This window comes from Gallinula chloropus (genome assembly GCF_964237585.1).
Source record: "Gallinula chloropus genome assembly, chromosome: 3".
NCBI classification, from domain to species: domain Eukaryota; kingdom Metazoa; phylum Chordata; class Aves; order Gruiformes; family Rallidae; genus Gallinula; species Gallinula chloropus.
This window is the reverse complement of record NC_140087.1, coordinates 78,789,672-78,810,065: the sequence shown is the minus strand read 5'-3', so window position 1 is coordinate 78,810,065 and position 20,394 is coordinate 78,789,672. Positions and strand designations below refer to the sequence as shown.

At 40.5% G+C, this 20,394-nt stretch overlaps 1 protein-coding gene across 1 annotated transcript in view; it reads left to right on the top strand.

Moving 5' to 3' along the window:
- Positions 1-20,394, top strand: part of MACROD2 (mono-ADP ribosylhydrolase 2) — an 888,911-nt gene that overhangs the window by 127,509 nt on the left and 741,008 nt on the right. The window lies entirely within an intron of this gene.

Below are 20,394 nucleotides of genomic sequence, written 5' to 3'. Positions count from 1 at the left end.
CAGGTAAAACAAAAGGCCTGTACTGCAGTCCTTACGGTGTAAGTGATGCCATGGAATAGACCAAACCACCATGCTCTTAGGTGGTTTGGCTTTTCGTTTTTCTCCTTGATAGTCTAGACAGGTTATAAGGCCAGAATATAAATCAATTTCTAATTTTCAGGTATTATGACAAAATTTGTAGGTACAAAACAGTTTTGCACGTTGCTATAAAAGCAAAACCTACTCAGTGGTGTGACAGAGCTAGTTGAACCTGTGATCTGAATCAAATACAGTATGCCCATGATTCTAATTAAAACATTAAATGATCTATTTCTGGCTAAGCAGGCTTTCAGATACAGTAACACGTGTGAGAAATATTTAATTTCCACTTACTGATGGAAAAAAATAATCTCAATTTGAATGAGAGAAACAAACCAAGTCCCCCAATTAAAACTGGAGTAGTTCTTGACCTTAACAATGGTTCTTTAAAATCATGGATTTCTGAAACCACCAGCGGTGCCTGAACTAGCACATTATTTATAGTCGTTGTTCACCTGAAATGTATCTCAGGATGTCTCTCGGTAAATGAAAAAACACACAAGATGCTTGTTAGAACAGCAATGTAGTTTTATATGTAAAGCCTGAAACATTTTACAAATATAATGACTGTAGTGTCCTCTGAGATCCCAAGTATGATTTTTTTTGAAGTGATGCCTGAAAATTGGCTTTTGTACTTTTAAAGCGCTAAAAGCCCGAAGTTTGCCTTGCAAACACCAGCAGATGCAACACCCAAACTGCACGAGAGGCTCAGGAAGAGCTGTTAACAGCTGCACTGGGAAATTACCTTCGTATTTAAATATGAGCACATCTAAAAATAACCCCAACGAGAAATGAAAACTCTTACTTGTTGTTAGCTTTCCTAGCATTTGTCTTTATTTCTATTTTATGTTATTTTACGTTATTGTTTGTGGGTATAACAAAGCCTATTTCATTTCTTCTTGATCATTTTTCCCAGGGGATGTGGAGAGGCTCTGACTGAAATTGTAAATTCTTTAGCGAACAAGTCATGATGTGTATGGATTGTTCAACCACAATCACTTCAGGCCTGTGCCGGGTCAGCGCTGCGCTCTGTGACCACACTGGAGCCTACATGCATATAACAGAAGGGATTCAGGTTACGAGCTCAGTTCCCTCATACTCCAGGCGAGAGCATCTAAAATGGCTTTTAACAGTACAGCTGGGCTGTTAGAACGGCTGGCCGCTGCCACAGAGGGCAGCCCTGTCTCCTCTTTTGCATCAGTGCTCGTGCTTGGCCAAGGCTTTAGTTAGCTCAGCTGCCAGAAAATCACACTTCCCCCCAAAAATACTGTATGTTCCAAGGGTGCTGCTTTTCCATCCAGCTCGTGGTGGAGCCGGATGAATGCTGGTGCTGGTGCCATTTGCACAAAGGGAGCAGGTCTGTCCTCTTCCATGGTGGTTTGGTGGCTAGGTCGGGCACGTGGTGCTGGGGAGCTAAGTTGGCTTTTGTGGTCGGTTTTAATGGTGCTGCAGGTATGCTTTTCAGGAAGATGAAACATCAAGTTTCGAGCCTTGATAGGGGCTCTGCTTAGTATCCACAGCGTTAGTGGAACCTCTGTGTGTGTGTGTGTGTGGGGAACGGTTTCAAGTTGAATACATCAGCTAGGAAGAGCAGACGATCCAGCTCTGAACGACAGCCAGTGACAGTGCACGTCACAAATTGCTGCTGGCTCACTTTCACTTATTTGTTTATTTACTTTACCGGTCTGTGCTGCCTGCAAAACAACTGCAAAGCCCTGCTGCCTGCGAGTTAGCTCTGGTCTTCCGCCCACCCTCGCTGTTCAAAACCGACTTCACCGCTGCATCTGTGGGATTCTTCTGCCTTACAGCTCTTGTATGAGCTAGTCCTTAGTAAATGTGTGAGTTTGGCATATGCAGCCGTCAACTTTCGTATGGTTTATGTCGCCTGTCATATTACTACACGAACAGTTCTTTGCCTTTGCTTTTTAATTTCCCAAACTAAAAAACACTCGGTTCTTTCTGTAACCTGTAACGCCGAGTTGCCTGTATTTTAAAAAGTGAGAGATGCGATAGATACCATGACATGCTAGGGCTGGTACTGTGGAATTACTTTGTTGTTTTCACAGTGGTCTTAAGGATTTTAATATGTTGGCAAAACGCCTCCTTCAAGGCATTGTGGTATCGGCATGGAAACCAGCTCTTCCGTCAAATTGTGTGCCAGCTGTTCATTTTGTCATGACTAGCAACCCTTTGCTCTCTTGCAGTGTGATACTCACGTTACTTAAGATTTCAAGCAGAACCAGCCTCACGTTATCTACTGATGAAATCCACAGCATATATTCTGGTGGTTCTGGTAGTCACTTGAGACCTGAGCAGCTGAGTAGCCAACAATGAAATCCCACCTGCCTTCTCGTCCAAAGGTGGTTTTGTTTCTTTTCCCTCACTGGCAATGTTATTAACATTGACTGTTAGGTGCTTTTGGAGTGACTGCTGGAAAAACATGGCTGTAACCATGTAAACCTGGGAAATGCTATGGGGAAATTCAAGTGACTGCTGGTCTGTTCCTTGCTCCGAGATCCCAGTCTGTAGACAACTGTAGAGCAGAGAAACATATTCATAAACACTGGGCCAGGGAGCCAGGAGGCTATGGGATGGTTTTGCATTCTCTTCTCAGCTAGCAAACGTGTTGCTGCATTGAGTTTGTGGTGAAAAGCAGAGGTAGATGAGAATGAAGGCGGCCGTGGCAGCCAAACCGTAAGCCGTTTACCAGACTAATGATGAGGCATCACTGTAACAGGCACCGACCTGTTGGTAGCCTGGGAAGGGTTGCACCTTTACTCTTGGAAGCTATGCAAGTTCACTAGTTTTTCCCTGAAAACTTTTTAATTCTGTTGGATATCATAACCCTGTAGATAGATTTCCATACAGATTTATTTCATCTCATGGCCAGAATACATTTCCTAGATTCTAGGCATCTTTCTGAAATCTCAAATGAAGGTGGCTTTAAAGTTTTGAGGTTTGCAGAGTGAGCTAAGCCTTGCCAACGTCGTCTCAAAAGTGGGTGTTGTGAACTTTGCAGGCATGAATGTGTTGTTTGGGAAACAGATGTTACTCAGTGTCTTCGAATCATCTGACTTCTCCTGGGTTAAGAGGGAGAACACCGCAGACAGAAAGAATTTTTAAAACCTGTGCTGTCTGTCTATTTGGGTGTCCTGTGGCCTGCTGGCTCCTTTACCTTTTTTCTGGATGGCTTAGTCATCCATGTAGTTAGTGGTGTGTCCAATGTAGGTTACTTGAGGCCTGTGTTTTGGGTCTGTTGTTTGAAATGAAGTTAATAGAATATGCCTCTTTAAATTTTAAAGCAATTATTGTATAATAGCGTATTGCAGTGATCTGCAGCACGGAAAACAAATTGGTTAGGATTACAGGAGTAAATAATCTGCTAGAATAAGGGGGAAAAACACACGCATTCAGAAGAGTAAAGGAAATATTTTGTGGCTTCTAGAGCTTTTTATATAATCAAGTGTGACTTCTTTCTTCCCTGTCTGTGCTCTGCACACATGTGCACATGCATTTTTCCCCTCATATTCCAAATGTTTCTGATCAGAGAAGCTAGTTTCAGGCAAAAATGTTGTTAGGAAAATACCAACCCTGGAAATGGCAGCTATTGAAAGATTAGAAGTGACTGAAAACAAAATCTTGTAAAAGAATTTCTAATGTAATTGTAACATAATTTGCTGCTGCTCTTGCTTGGCTATGGCATGATTAAGTACTGAATTTGAATCAGCTTTTAAAAGAAAATGCTTAGTTTCATTCCATAGCACAATTGGCAACTAAATAAAAGTTCAGGCTGGATTTTTCTTCTTCTTTTTTTCTCCCCCCCCGGCCCTCCTTTCACGGAGAAAGAAAAATGTACATAGAGTCTTTTGTATTTTGCAGAGAGGAAGTGTAGCACAATAGACGGTTGGAGGAAAGCAATTCCGATAATCAGTTTTCTGTACTACTTATTACAACTGGTCAGGACTGGGTTTTAATTAAATTTGAGGGATAAAGGACAATAGTGTGTGCTAAGGATGGCGAGTCAGCTTAAACTTAGAATTTCCTGGCTTTTATCCATTCCTGTGCCAACTCAGTAGTACTTAAATGTATGACTTGATGGGATTCGCTTCTATAGAAAGTAATAACTGTTGAGGCTTTAGGAGTTTTTCAAAGAATCTCTTTTGACTTCCAGAATAGGTGTTTGGTCAGGGGTGGGTGATAGGAGTGGGGCACCGGGTAATACCCCCCTTCTCTGCCAGGCTTTGGCACCCTGTGCTTGCACAAGGAGATGGCAGGTTTGATAGTTTGTCGGTATTTTAAGCAGAAACTTAAAATATTTCTAAAGGATAATTTATGAAGAGCCAGTGCTTTTAGGCCCTTTAATGTCTTGTGTCAGGTTCAGAGAGGATGAAAGTAACCCGGTTTGCCATTATCACATTTAGCATGACCTTCTGTATAATGGAGCCCAAGCAGTAGTATTTCTTGGTATCAGAGCTGTCACAGGCAGAACTTCAAAAACATCTCATCTGCCAAGGTGACATGAAGAATCTACTGCATATCTTAAATACTAACTGTTGCATGGCTGCCCTCCACACTGCCCTCGCTATTAAAATCTGGTCTCTCTAGTTTGTGATTTGTCTGGCTTCAGTGGCTTCGGACATTCTCTGCCAGATGAGTAATCTACTCGATAAGAGGTCTCTTGCATTCTGGGTTTTAAAGGCTGCGGGGAAAATCACTCTTAACTCGCTGTTGGGTACGTGTACTGATTACATTCCTCCGCTGGCCCCCACTGAAGCAAATTTTCTAGGTGTTTTGATTCCTTCTTGTAGAGCTTTTCTAGGGCTTTTCTAGAGCCATTAATGTTTTTGGGGTTTTTTTTGTTCCTGGGGTGGATACAGCTGCAGCAGTGAAATTTTCAGATAGGGCTTTGCCAACAGACCATGTGAATTCTTTACTGATAGCGGCCCTACTTCTGCAGAATTTTTGCCATGCTTTGTTGTCAGGCTGGCAGTCTGCAGACCTTTGTAAACTGGTTTTGTAGAGTTCTGTTTCTCAGACACAGCTCGAGTATTAAAAAAAAATTAAAAGCGAAAAGGGCTCACTTACAGGGTGAGTGGAATTTCATAATCTTTCATAATCACAAGCATACCTTAGAAGCTTGAACTGGTATCTCTGCATGCTTATTAATGAGCAAGGACCGCTATTTCAGCATCTACTTCATGGGACATGAGATTTATTAGATAATTGCCCCAAATCACCACATTGATATACGTTTAATTTACCTGCTGTGAAAGAGAACAATGCTTCACACACTTGCCCCTTGATACGTTTGGGGGTAATACTCTCAGCGAAACTGGCATGTGCTTGCTGTGCCGTGCATATGCCTTAGAGCAGCTTTTCAGCAACGATGTGAGAAATTAAATGCATGCTACATCAATATACAATTTACATCTTTTGTGTCTATCTGCCTTTTAGCTGGTGTTTGAGGTTATGTTTGTGTCCCTACTCGGTACGGATTGGGATACCTAAAGTTTGCAAAGCTTTTAGGCTTAAAAAATATGACCACAAAGTAGTTAATTTTAATCTAGAATGGATTTATTTGACTGAAATGTAAACCACTTGAAAATGGAGGCAACTATGAATTTTGCTGACACATCCTTAAAGTGAACACTGCTGTCTTCACAGTACACAACTGTACCAACAATGTTAATAAGCCTAATTATAAAGGCTGTAAATATTTGGATTGGTATTTGTCATACCATTTTTGTTAGGGCAAGTTCCTATAGCTGTGTTTATTCTAAGTCTAAGGCATATGCTGTTTTTACACAGATGTTCAAAATCAGTATATTCATGCTGCTTATTCCCACTTCTTTTCATGTATGATTTGAAAAGGGAGGATGGAAAACACTGACAGTTTTATCAAATGCAATCACAGAAACGCATTAATAAATACATCCTGCACGCCCCCAAAAGCTAGAATTAACAATACACCCGATGTGAGAATATGAAATTGATGTGTGCTACCCATTTTTGCCTGTGTTTGTGCTGTAAATGGTACAGGGAAGGCTGTTGAGTAATTTTGCTCAATCATGGGTTATATACCGCTTTTACGGAGACCAATTTTCTACTTTAGACAACAAAAGCACTGCTTTTCTTATTTATTTTTTATAATTCTAATGGCTGAAACATTATTTCAGCTAGTCTTGCTTATCATATAACTATACAGCTTTAGGGCAATTGACCTGCTGACCTTAATTCCCAGGAAACTGTCACATTTCTTCTTTATTCCTTTGTTCAGTCTAACAATGTGACCCAAAATACTACCGAGCTTTAAAGTTTCTCAGCGTTGTAAGGTCAAGCTTTGGTCGCTATAGTTACAGTTCAGCTCTGCGGGTCAGAGGGCAAATAGATTAATGATGTCAGACACATCTTTAAATGGTTCTTACACCGCTTTGCCATGCGGTAAGCAGCTGAGCATATTTGATATGACAAAGGCCTTCTTAAGTCTTGCTAATAGGAGGATCTTTGGAGACATCTGATGGAAAGGTCCATTCTGCTACCCTCCGGCGTTCAATATCGAGCAGTGGTGGGCATCGGTGGAGGGCTGTTTCGGTTCACCCTGTCAGAAGAATATTGCAAAGGGTGGATAAATAGCCTCTGCTCCCCTGCGCTTTTCTTTCTGGGCATCCAACCCCTTTGTCCAGGATTCAGTCCAGTGGTTAAAAGCTCCAGAGAGGATGTAAAATAGTAAGCTGGAAGAATATATTAGCATTCTTGATGAAAGACATGCTCTCTCCTTCGCAGTGGTGAGGTGACACGCAAGCTGAGACTGATGCGGTTTATGCGTCTGCTTTCTGTTAGTTATTAACAGAAGCCCTTCTGCATACATGTAATAGTCGCACATTTATTAAAAACATATCTAGGTTCTTCCTCTAGATAATGAGACTTTTTTAAATTAAAAAAGGAAATATGGCTTGCTTGGTGGATTCTGCGGGGTCCTTGTGGAATAGGCCCTGGTGGTTTGGTCTAGCGTAGCACGTTTGTACCAGAATTCAACAAGACTAAGCAGCTATACGATCAAGGAAGAAGCCTTTTCCTTTATAAGATCCTACTACTTGCACACCTGTGCTCTTGCACTTTTGTCAGAGAACGATGTGTGTTGCACAAAACCAAGTGTGGATGACTGTACTTCATCACTATGTTAGTTTTTTTTTAAAAACCCCAGAAACCAAGAAAACCCCCACCCCAAACCAAAAGAATTAGTGTCATGTGTATCCAAGCATCTTCAGCAACCCCTTGATTTTGAAACGCCATCTGTGTGAACTGTGAGTTTATTCTTGGGATAGAAATTCAACTAACGGCATGTGTAAGTCTCCAAATGAATAAAAACAATAAAAAAATATTATTGTGAAGTATGTAAAGTAATAAAGATTTTTTTATTACATATATATTCTACCTTTCACCAAAATGTGTTACCAATTTATCATCCGGATAGTTGACACCAGGAAAGTAAAGAGTGTTGATATAAATCAAATTCAGTTGATGAGCAGGATCAACTGATGGTGCTGGATGGAACAACTAGTAGCGTCGGTCTTGGTAACCTGGGGCTGTGTCACAGCCTTTTCTTCCTATCGGGAGAACCATGTAGTATTTCCTTTTCAATCCGGTGGAATTAATTGTAGCAGAAAGAATTTGGAAACCTGATAATCAGCAAAATCACTGTTGAACTGTCAGGGCTTGTTCTGTTGTGTTATTGGAATAACAAACAAATAATTCTGTTCTTTAAAACACAGTCATGAATACTTCTGCCTCTGAAAGGTGAGCTGTTAGCTTTTTGGGTAGTTTTCCTAAACCTTTATTATCTTAACATTTGGCATTTAACAGATTCCCTTCCTTTCAATGTGAAGTTCCATGAATGCAAGGTTGATTTTATTCTAATGCTAATGAAGAACAGACCTCTCTAATCAGGTTTCAATTGTTGTTGTTGTTGTTGCTGATGGGGGAAAGAAGGGACTCCTTATTTTTTTGGATAACTTTTCCAGCCCCATAGGATGTCTTTATACCTCTCTCATTGACTTGGCCCAGTGCAGTTTCCTTTTCTTTCACCGAGAACTATACGATACTTGACAGGTAAGTGCTGACCCCCCTTTCTTCTGGTTGCAGTGCTCTTCTGTCCTCAGCCCAAGTTGTTTCACTGGTATTCTTAACATCCTCCCTTGTGAAAACATTCTGGTTTAGCATCTGTTTTTTCCAGACTCCTCTGGAAGTAAGTTTCTATTCCTTCAACTCTTCTGTTGCAGCAAGTCTTTCAATTTTTATTAGAGTTTTGAAGACTTCCAAATATCAGCTGGGTTTAAAGCTTAACTGATATTTTAAAAGAGTATTTCTTTTAAAGAGTAAGTTGCTTTGTTTTGGCCTTGGGAAAACTGGGGAGTTTCCTATAGGACCTACCTGGATGTACTACATCCGACACAACTGGGACTTAGCCTGTGGCATACAACCAAAGGGGGAGAGGGTATCTAAATGTAGCCAACGAGGGGCAGCGCTGGCAATACAGGTAAACAATTTGCATCGATAGCAAATTATTGATGAGGGCTGCATGCTAAATGAGTGTGACACTGCTGGTCCTGCCGTCCTGGGACAGGGAGAAGTGTTTTCAGGGTTGACCTCTTAATGCAAAGATTTTCTCTTGCAAGATGAAGAAAAAGCAACTGCTGCAAACTCTTCCACTTGTTTCCCTACAGCTCTGTGCACCTTTCAAATCTTTACTGATGAACAGCCAAATGAAAATACTTCTTAATGTGGCAAGTAATGAGCTCATGGCACTTGTGTCCTCTGAGAGCTGTCAAATACTGTTGCTGGAGTTTGATTTGGCTGTGATCATTTGATGATAGGTAACTAAACTGTTCTTTATGGTCATTATTTTATGTGATTGACAGAATCACATAATTAAGAAAGGAAAAACCACAACCCTAAACTTTCAATGCTTGGCAGCTACTGGAATGTGCTTGTGATGTGGGAAGGATGTAAGCATTGCATCCTTCTATATATGGATTGATTCAGACATAGAAAATGTAACTTAAGATCCCTTGATTTCTAGATCCTTATTCTCTGTGCTTCACTGGATAGTATTAGTACCATCAATGCTATTAGTATCATTAGGATCTACATCTAAAATGGTATAATTATTCTTTAACACTGGGAAAGGAGAAGGTATGGCTTAGTGTCCGTGTCGCAGTGATGAAGTGTGTTAAAGGGGTTTGCATCTCCTTAATCGATGAACATTCTCTGCCGGAGGCAGACAACTGGCATATGGTAGGAGAATTGTAAGCCTGACAGAACAAATATTGAAAGTGGAAAAAAAAAAATCTATTGGAGATTTCTGGCTGTAAATTTATGTGCTGTATCTTTCCAAGATAACCACGAAAACCAAGGAAATTTGCTTAGTCATGAGTTTGCTAGATTTTAAGTCGCATGCTTTTACATGGGCTTTATGGTAGCCAGAAGCTCTGATGCATTTGTGGTCCTCATTAAACACCCGGATCCTTCACTGTCTTCAGTGCAGCCACCGTGTGAGAAACGGTAGCAAGCACCTTTGCAAAACCTCTGCTTGAGCAGCTCCTTTTGCAGTGCTAAAGAGAACCCTTGAGATGACTGACAGCAAAGCGTGCTTTCCCTTATCGACTCTCCCCTGCTTTGAGCAGAATCACAGTCCTTTCTTTTGCAGCTACTTTTATTACAGCTCCACAAAGCCCCTGTTTTTCTCATGCTTTCTCTAAGGCGGACCCATTATGTTGGGTTTGTGTGGCAGGGTCTTGGTAGCAAGGCAACTACAGGGGTGGCTTCTGTGAGAAGCTACTAGAAGCTTCCCCCAGGTCTGACGGAGCCAATGCCAGACGGCTCCAAGGGGGACCTGCCACTGGCCAAGACCGAGCCCATCAGTGACTGTGGGTTAACAGAGCTAAGAAGGGGAAAAATTCCCATCAGCAGCAATTGCAGCCAGAGAGAGGAGTGAGAATATGAGTAACAGCTCTGCAGGCACCAAGGTTACTGCAGAAGGAGGGGAGGAGGTGCTCCAGGCACTAGAACAGAGATTCCCCTGCAACTTTTGGAGCAGACCAGGATTCGTGTTTGAGAAGTTCATGGAGGACTGTCTCCAGTGAGAGGGACCCCAGGCTGGAGCAGGGACAGAGTGTGAGGTGTCCTCCCCCTACGGAGGAAGGAGCAGCAGAGACGAAGTGTGACAGACTGATCCCAACCCCCATTGTCCCCCTGTGTCGCTGAGGGGAGGAGGGAGAGAAAATGGGGAGAGAAGTTGAGCCCAGGAAGAAGGGAGGGGTGTGGGGATGAATTTTAGGATTGGTTTTATTTCTCGTTGCTCTCCTCTATTTTGCTTGGTAATTAGTTTTGGTTTTTTCTTCTAAGTTGAGTCTGTTGTGCCCGTGTGATGGTAATTGGGGAGTGATCTCGACCCATGAGCCTTTTGTTAGCTTTTCTCTGCCGTGTCCAGCTGAGGAGGGGAGCAACAGAGCGGCTGTGGTGGGCACTCAGCGTCCAGCCATGGTCAACCCATCACACCCATCAGTGATCCCGGTGCCTGGAGCTTTCATTTCGAGTGAAACTTGAGGCACTGTTATTGGCCCGTGTCTTCCCCTGTCTGAAAATAATTCTTCTTCCTTATGGTCTCTAGGACAGCCAGTGCTAGTCACTTCAAAGGTCTGGTTTCTTTCAGGGAAACAGTTGATAGGGATGGAAATTTCCACAGTGTTTTCCTGTGGAGGAGGTCTGATTTACATGAGATATAATTCTTCTGGTTTTAAGTTTTACAGTTTGCGACGTTGCTTGTGCCCAGGGTATTACTAGGTTAGGTATCCATTTTCTTAATGCAAAAACTTGGATAAGAGGAGGCTCAACACAAAGATCCAGAAAGGGAACTGTTAAAAAAATACTGAATTTTTTTTTTCAGGATATTTGGTTCTATAATAATCTTATAGTGAAAAATGGAATTGCTCAAGCAGAACTTACAGTGACTTTTAGGCTACTTCTGAAGAACAATTTTAATGGGTTGTAATTAAGTAACTTCTGATATCTCCGTGTTATCAAGCACTGTGATTTTCACAGTGAAGCCGTTTATCCCCACTTCTTATGTAACAAACCACCGCTCTCCTCATTGCTTCCTAAAATTAAACCCATGGAACTAAAGTTTTTGTGATTTGTGTTCTTCCAAATGTTTATTTGGGAAGCTCAACATGAAGACTTTTGGTGTGGTTTTTTTTTTTTTTAAATATAAAGCACATTGTACTTGCCTTAGACCTTAAAAATGACACTAAATAAGGTTTTTCACAGTGATTTCCTAAAAAAAATTAGGTTTTTTTTCCGATGGATGTGAGGTGCAGGTACAGTAACGAAGGTGCATTAACTTTTAAACTTTTAAACTTTTTCTACCAATTTAAGACAAATGTGAATTAAAATCTGGGGGAATCTTGTAGTATCCTAACATACTGACGGGCTGCTTTTTTTAATATGAAGTTTATGAAACCCCTTGAGTGTCGTGTCTGATCTGATTGTCTGCCATTATAAATGGTGTCTGGCAGAGTGGATGTAATTTGTGTACAAAAATGAAACAGCGCTTAAGGGGAGAAAGTACTGCAGCTTTTTTAATATAAACACAGGCATAATGCAGGCTGCTTGTTGAGGCCTCTCTCTTTTCTATATTAAACCTCATCATTTACTGTACACCACTACTTAGGTAATGTTTCATTTTAATTCCATTCATAGCTAACATCTTCATTTTTGTAAAGCATCTGAGATTTCTTTTTGGTCAAGAACTCTTCTGAAGTGCCCGGGAGTACTTCTTGCAGCTGCGTAAATGGTTTTGCACTGTAATTATGATCCCATTTCTCAAAGGTATACAAGGGGAGAAACAAAAGGGGGCTTCCCTGCAGCCTGCTTACATCCAAGAATGGCCAAAACAAATCAGAGACTGGAAAAATAACAGTAGCCGATTTAGAGAAAGTCGGGAGTTACCAAGGAGTTGCGGTAGGTAGATCTCTTTGCAGATGTTTAGAGTAGAAACTCAGTAACACAACATACCATGTATAAAAAATACCCCAATATTTAAAAAGTTGATTTAGAAGCAAAGTAAGATAGAGGGACACGTTTTCCTCTTGATAAAACTGGAGATAGGCTAATCATCTTAGAGAAGGCTTGAAAATCAAAATGCATAAACAAAGTTCAATTTAGTTGTACATGTGTATCCTTTCAACCGGGAGACCAAATTATTCTGATTGTTCCTCATCAGATTTTAGTCCTTCTGTTTCGTGCTGTTTATATTAACTTCCATTAACCTACATGTTTTGAGTGAAAGTTTAAAATGGGCTATGAAAATTGCTTTCATCACTTCTCGATTTTAAAATAAGCATCACCACTGGATTACTCTGTTCCTATAATAGATTAGTTTTAATCCACAATAACGTAACCCAGAATGACTGCAGGCGTTTAAATGGAAGCTTGAAAGTCTAATTTTTTTTATTTTGGTCAGCATTTTTAATAGATTTGCAGCACGAGTTAAGAGCTAGCTGTGTTTATTGAATGCTAGGAATTGGATATTTAGGAGATTTTGCTTTTGCAGTTGCGCTGTCTCGTTGCACTTTAATATAATGCACTTAGAATAGTAAATCTATAAATTGAATAGCCCAAACTTGCTGCTTCTGTGTACAGGTTAGCTTTGAGTTTGAGTACATTTTCCGTTTCTTTTAAGATTGTCAGTGATGAATATAGTCTAAGGAGCTGAGGGTATATATATGCATATATCTTAAGCATTGTTGTTCAATGAATAATTCATGTGAAAGCTGCTCATAAAGCTTGGCTAGTAATGTACCTTTGAAAGGTATTACCATCAATATCTGACATGACTTTGATTTCCACTAATGATATGTAACCAGGAAGACTGCTTAATCTGTCACTGTGTATAAATCACCGTATTTGGGTGGTCAAGGAGACCTCTGTATTTGGTAGTTTGGGAACGTAAATCCCTAATCCGTCACCGGTAAACTGGATTTCTAAGTGCTGCTTGATACCTTGCATTGCAGGTCTTTGTTTTTATCGTATTTGATGGGTTTGGAGCTAGTCAGAGGTGAAACTGAGCAGAAAAGCATTTGTTTAATGCTAAAGTCCCAGCACACAAAGCTCATTTGAATAAGGAGAACTAAAATGGAGAGTGGCAAAAGGTAAATAAACTATAAATGAGCTATGAACTGCTAACCAGCTGTTACACTGTATTTTAGAAGCAAAACAAATTAATGTAAAGGAAAAAGAAAACAACCCAAGGAGAACAGGAAAGGATTTTTAAAGCAAAATACAAATAAAACCCAGTAGCACCAGGAATGAAGCGGGAGGCCAGCTCAATCCTGATCGCGGGCAAGGATGCTGCCGTTAACTGTTCAGTACCTGCTTTGCCCTTATGCAGCGCGCACGCACACACAGACCCTGGGTGTGCCTACGTGGTACCTTTTATCCTCATTTCCCAGCTGAGGAAGCGATAATGCTTTACCCAGCACTACAGAAGGACTCGGTATGGAGCCCAGATTAGAATTTAATTTGATCAGCTTTTAGCAAGAAGGAAGCATAGGCAATTAGAAAGTGATGAAGAGCCTGTCAATACACCTATAGAAGGCTGCTGGGTGGAAAAATTATTCTGTGTGGTAAGTGACATGTTTGGGTGACAAAATATCACCGACTTTGTAAGAAATGAGTTCATTTCATGCAATTATGGCAGTTATCTTCACAACCACATCCTAGGCTGATCCTGCGGAGGAAAGCAAAGGGAACGAAGGGCATTAGGATTTCAAGTTTTATGAACAGTGACAAAAACAGCCTTAATGTTTTTATGTAGTGAAAACTGCCTTTAGTTTCCAACTAAATATAACAGCTTTTGGGAAGGAAAAACCAAGAAGCTAGAGGATAATGGAGCTGTGAGCAGTAAGTGGGACGATCTTGAAATAATTAAGTGTTGCTGGAAAAGATACTTTATCAGATTTTTACAAAAGTTTTGCACAAAGAATGGTCTAAAGAATTCCAAGCCTATTGTACATGTCACATGGAATATAAATATCCTGAAAAATAAATCAGTTGTGTGCTGTTTGATGCTCCCCAATGCACTGAAAACGGGTTGAAGAATCATGAGCGGATGAGTTCAAAACTATCCAGTTGGTTGATGAATCAATCGGCCATTTGCATTTTATGGAGATTATCAGTATACATGTTGTTTCATTGCATCAGGCTGAAATGATGGGTGAGAAGAAAACTCATTTACTTTGAAGATAATACTTTGTTTGAAGAGTTCAAGAAAAAAGCCAATGTATAAAAAGAACTTAAGGAAAGAAAAAGGAAATGGCTTTCCTTTGTGGAAAGTGTTTTGTGTGTTCGGGGAGTGGGGGGAAGTGCTCTGTAAATAAAAAAACAAAACAGGGCAGCAAGTGGTTATGGCAAAAAGGAACTTGGTAAAATTATGGGACTAACTTCACAACTTGGTTGTTCTATGAAGAATGAAAAGTTGGGGGTTTTTCCCCAGTAGCAAATCAAAGTGAGATACACATTATACAAACCTTGCCGTGCTGAGGTAGGCTGCTGTAATGCACATAGGAGTTGGCTGCTCTAACCAGCCCAAGTCTCTGTAGCATCCTGTCTCCCAGGCTTGAAACACCAGGAAATGGAACTGAAGCCCCAGGATCTGCTGTACCATCTTGTCTCTTCCCCATCTCTCCCCAGACAGCTCTCTGCAGGGGAAGAGGGTCCACAGGTAGTGTATGAATAGAAAACTGCGAAGCCCTCTTGGAAAAAGAACTGCAGCTCTTGACTCTTTACATCAAGTTGAAAACTGAAGTTCTTGTGTCAAGAACTGAAAGTAAGCTAATAGGAATTTTTCTTTAGAAGTGAGAGGGTGAAGGATGTTCGATGGGAAGAGAGAGCAAGTATTGAACAGAACTTAAAAGGCAAAACAGGAATGCAGTATCTTAATTGGATCCTATAAAAACATCTACTTCAGTATGGTAGTTACCCTTTTATTGTTGTTTTGCAGTTTCTAAGACATTATAGAGAAATAATTTAATTTCTATGTTTACTTTGAAACGAACTAATGCATAATTCTAGGGTTTCTGGTTTATGACTTGTGTTATTGCTTCACTGGATTAAAATCCTCGCTAAGTTCTTTAACCAGCACAGATCTGTTGATAATTGAAATCTTAAGAATCAGCTCTCTAAACAAAGAAAAAGACAGATAATTTTTTCCCCATATACTAAAGTAAATATTGATCAAGTCGAGTGCGTGGCAACAGAAAAACTCCAGTGAAAAATTGTTTCTGAATTTTTTTTTGTTTCACTTGTTTTTGTGCGTGAGGATATTTAGCAGCGTGCAGAGCGGGGCTGGTGAGGCTGTATCCATGGGAGCAGAACCTGAGCGGGAGTTCCGTGGTTCCCTCACCTTTCTGATTTGAAGTGAAATGTTTTGCACATCCTAAGGAACCAAACATCAATAGGCCAAGTTTCCTGAGTTTTAATATCAGTAAACTGTTTTAAGTGACCGATTTATGCACCCTACTGTAGTCTTCATAAGGTTCATACTGCTTTTAAGAAGCCTTTAAAAATAGAATAACCGCTTCCCTCTTTTCTAAAGCTGGATTTGCAGGGGCTTTCTGGTAGGTCCTCAAGACCCGCCCTGGGCATGGGTGTCCCCAACCTTTCTGCCCTGTGCAAAGCTCACTTACCGCCCCCATTTTCAGCTTCGTCTTTTCCAGTTGTCAGGTGAACTTGTAACAGAGCTAAGAATGCAATTTTACACAGACGTTTGGCTGGCTTTTTTCCCCCTTGTTTAAACAGAAGCAAATATTCCTTCTGATTTTGGTGACAGGGTGCTGTGTGTATCACTTAAGTGCTAGTTCACAACAGTAATTGCTACCGTGTGACAGTTTGTGAAATGAAGCCATGATTTGCCTGGGTTTCATGGATTTTCAAATTAGCCCAGATCACCAGTCACTGCTGATGATTGCTTCGCGGCGCAGAATTTTAAGAGGAAACAATGCAAAAATGGGGTTTCTTGCAACAGCGAGATCTGAGCTGCATTAGGTCATGTTCGAGGGAGGCTGATGAAGTGTTCTGGAGGAGCTTATTTCTGCCTATGATGAGCTACTGAGTTGATTGAATAGGTGACTCAGTTTTTGACAGCTGTCAGTCTTGATGTTTACTGCTGAACCTCTGTTTTGCCTCAGTGATCTTCATCTCTGGAGCGGTTTTTTTTCCCAATTTTTTCCCATTTTTAAATTTTTGCTTGGTCTCCTGTGCTCATTTTAAGTTCAGGGCTCTGTGTTGCCTCATCCTTTTGAGTGGCAAACCTTTCATCACTTTCCTGGAGTCCTCCACGTGTAAAGATATAAGGAGGATGCTATTTTTAAATTCTTTTTTTTTTTTTTAAAGTACAGAATTTGCAGGAAAGATGACATATTTTAAAACCCAAAAAAGCAGTCTAAAGATGAATGATAAAGTTCCCTTTTTCCAGAATGACTAATATAAGGTAGATACAGATACATATAAAAGACACCTCAGTTGGGAAATGGCTGGCTGAAAATCAAGATGAAATTGTCAGAATGAATATATATGCATCTGTCCAAACAATTTTTTAAATGCACTTTGACCAGCACATAAACTGAATTAGCTCTTCTATGTTGTTGTTTTTTTTTTTTTCCTAAGGAAAAAAACCAACAAACCAGGAGAGGGGATGTCTTTGAAAGTTTCCCAGAGATGAAGCCTGAATTAAATTTTGTTGTACACACAAATCACACAACCTGCTCTGCAGCTTATAAATAAAGTATTGTTTTGGTTGTAGCCAGTTGTGAATTACAAATAGGAATGCCTGAAAAGTGAAAAGCTACAATCTTTTTCCGGACTATTGACTGAAATTAGAGATGTTTACTACTTTATTTGCTTTAGGCTGACTCTCAAAGTACTGTGGTAGATTCATCTCACAAGTTTTCAAAAGAATTAAAATTGCATACATCGTTGCACTGTTTGTACAGGTAACACTGCTTAAATATTAAGTACATTTTAAACCAGAAATAAATTTAGGCCAGTGCTAGAACACTGAGGCCAGGAGGCCTTGAGTCTGTCCCCAGATGTGCTGTAATTTGTGACCTGTTGTGCGCGGTCTGGTAATACTTATTTCCCTGGCTTGGGAGATACTTGGGTAATACTTATTTCCCTGGGTACTCGCATGTGTAGGTAAGGAGTTTAGGTACCAAACTGAGAAATCTTATTAAATGAATAGCATACTAGTAATTATGTGTGCATATAGTAACACTAACATTTTGTAATGCTTTAGTCGCTATCCTAAATAAAATGTGACTGATATCAAGAGGGGAACCAGGCCTAACACCTTCAAGTCTGTCAATTCATTTATAATAATATGAAGAGGAAACACTTCCCTTTCTAGTGCTGTGCACAACAGCCCAGGCAAAGCACTATTCCCCTACATTTAATTTTGAAGTTCAGTGTAATTTTTAGTATCTCTGAAATACTCGTTTTGCTTCTGATTTATAGAAGATGAAATTATCAGCCACATAAAGCCCACCCTGTATATTGTTGAATACCTAATTTAAAAATGAAGTAGGTGTTCTGGTGTAAGCGGGACACCCTTTCAGAGTTAATGAAAAACTCCTGTGCCCATGGAATCTTTGAAATGGGAAAGGAGGTTTTCATGTCTCCTCCTGTTCTAATGCATGTGTGCTCCTTGGTCTCAGATTTGCAGATGTGTTGGATCTGGTGCTGTGTGTTGCTGGGTGGCACAGATGACAGAAGATGGATTTGCAGTGTTCCTCTAAAGGGCTTTGTTTGTGGTTGGTCTGGGTGTGTTGGTGACTTCTTTTTTTCCTCTCAAGGCGGTGTTATGGTGGGGAGGAGGAGAGGTGCTAAATTCAGGTTTATAAAGCAAAGGATGAAAGATGTTCACGCTTTCAAAAATGTAATCAGAATGGTAGTTTAGCCAAAAGTCGGGTAGTTTTGCAAATTTTTCTAATGTTTGAGAGTAGAGTGAGGGGTTTTTTTTTCCTCTCTGAGTGTAAATTGTCAAAACCAGGCTGACATGTTTCTGGGATTGCTTTCCTGTCTTTGACTAGGGGTTATAGTTTTACAGTACATTATGCTGCTTTATGAAAGGACCGGCATAGAATACGTATGGTTGAAAGGGACTTCTGGAGGCTTCCAGTCCAACCCTGTGTTCAAAGCAGGTCCAGGTGGATCAGGTTGCTCAGAGCTGCCTTCAGCCCATCTTGCAGTGTCTCTAAGGATGAAGATTTTGCAACTTTTCCAGGCAACCTTTTCTAAATACCTAACTGTCCAAATGATGGAAAGTTTTGCCTTATATATCACAGGAATTTCCACTTAGTGAAAATCTAAGGTGGAAGGTGCCAGGGTGTCATGCAGAGGACGGATAAGCACACACTAGGGTGTTTCTTACTGGTCCAGTTATATTCTGTGTGGAGTGTGAGGTTTCTTGTCAGAGCAATGAGCTGAATGGTTTGATATTCTGTGTTCAACATCTGCTCTTTCGGCTTCATTGTTACGATGAGAAGATTGGTTGGACTCCAGCTAAGTTGACCAGAAACCTACAATAATATTTATTCCTGAAGTCATGGCTGTTGGGACTCAGGAATCCTGCGTCAGGTCCTTGACTCACAGCTGCAAGAATGTTGGGTTTTGTGTGGTAGGATCCACTGATCAACAGTCCACAGGATTTTGATGCCTGTACTATCTATGACAGTTGTCAGTTGTCAGATCAGATCATGTTTCTGCTGTAGATGCTACTTGACCACACTCTCTGTTGCTTCAACCTAGGTGCTCTGTGTATGTGGTTAAAGCCAGGCCTTGGTCTTGTCTGAGTGGTATGCGCTGTGTGTTTTCGTTAAACTGATTTCCACTGTTCTTAGCTTGAGGGAATGCTATGAAGGATACCCCTGATCTCAAACTCATGCTTTTGGGTAAAACATTTTAGCCCAAGGAAAGATCCATCTTAGTTCCTCTCACATGTCTAACCTTTAAACACCTCCATGTGAGCAGCACGTCTCTGAGCATTCCCTTACAATCAGTGGAGAGAAATAAATCACAGAAAATGATGCAGCTCGATCAAATTAGGAACTGAAGATAACTTTAATTGCTGCTTCAAGCCATTTATTCCTTCCCATTGTCTATAGGAAACTTTGACAGTTAAATGGGAGCTAGTTACATTAACTTGTGGAAACCTTACCTTAGGTGACTGAAATCCCACCTTCCTGTTATTATATTCTACTTCATATATATTCTGCTTGCTTAATTATGGATGCTGCTTTGAGCAGACAGCAGTTCTGTCTGTGTAACGCCACAAATTCAGTGACAGATATACTTTGGAATGAGATTTTTGGGGTGAGCGACGTGTTACGATTGAAATGATTGAATGTATTTTGATGTGACAGTTAATGCTGTCTAACTAGAAATCAGCATTTTCTGACTTCTGAGGAGGAAATACTCTGAGGAAGGACAAATGATATCACTGGTTAAAGGTAGCTGACAGCCTCTGCATGGTGATAGGAAATTTCCAGGCACAAAGACTATGTGAATGTTTGCAAGACATAAAAATAAGCATTTGTGAAATACCATACTTGTTCTGGGTAGCGATAAGACTGGTTTTAGCCAAGCTATTTCCACTTGAGGCCACCACTTGAGTGTCTGGGAAGACACTGGATGACCTGCAGAGAGATGATGTGGGGTTTTTTGTTTGGTGGTTTTTGCTTCCTTTTTTTTTTTTCTTTTTTTAGGCATCTGACCTTCTGAACTGCTGGCTCTAGCTGTCAGAAAAGTACTGTTTTGAAACATGGATACTGGCCAGTATTTCTGAGTTAGTAATATAAAGACAGAAAATAAGCTTAAAGTAGAAGCCTGAATCTCTTACAAGGTGGTCGAGATTTTTTTTTTCATAACAGTGTCAACTTTGTGCTTGGTGAAGAGGATTGATGGCATGGGAACTGTTTGTCTAACAAGGAAAAAAAAACCTAGATGAGCAATTGTTCCTCAGAGGTGGAAAGAAAATGCACTTGACACAAATAATTTATGGGATAATACCATGCAAACTCTGGTCTCAAACTGAATACTTTGAGATTGGGGGAGAGTTGTGGCAGTGCTCGATTGTTGGGGAGGAAAGAGATTCTGACTTGTGGTTGGGATTTGATGTTTATTTTAGAGCTCTTCAACAGCACGATAGTATTTGAAAGATACTTTAATAGCAAGTGGGGCTGTCACATATACATGATAAAATGC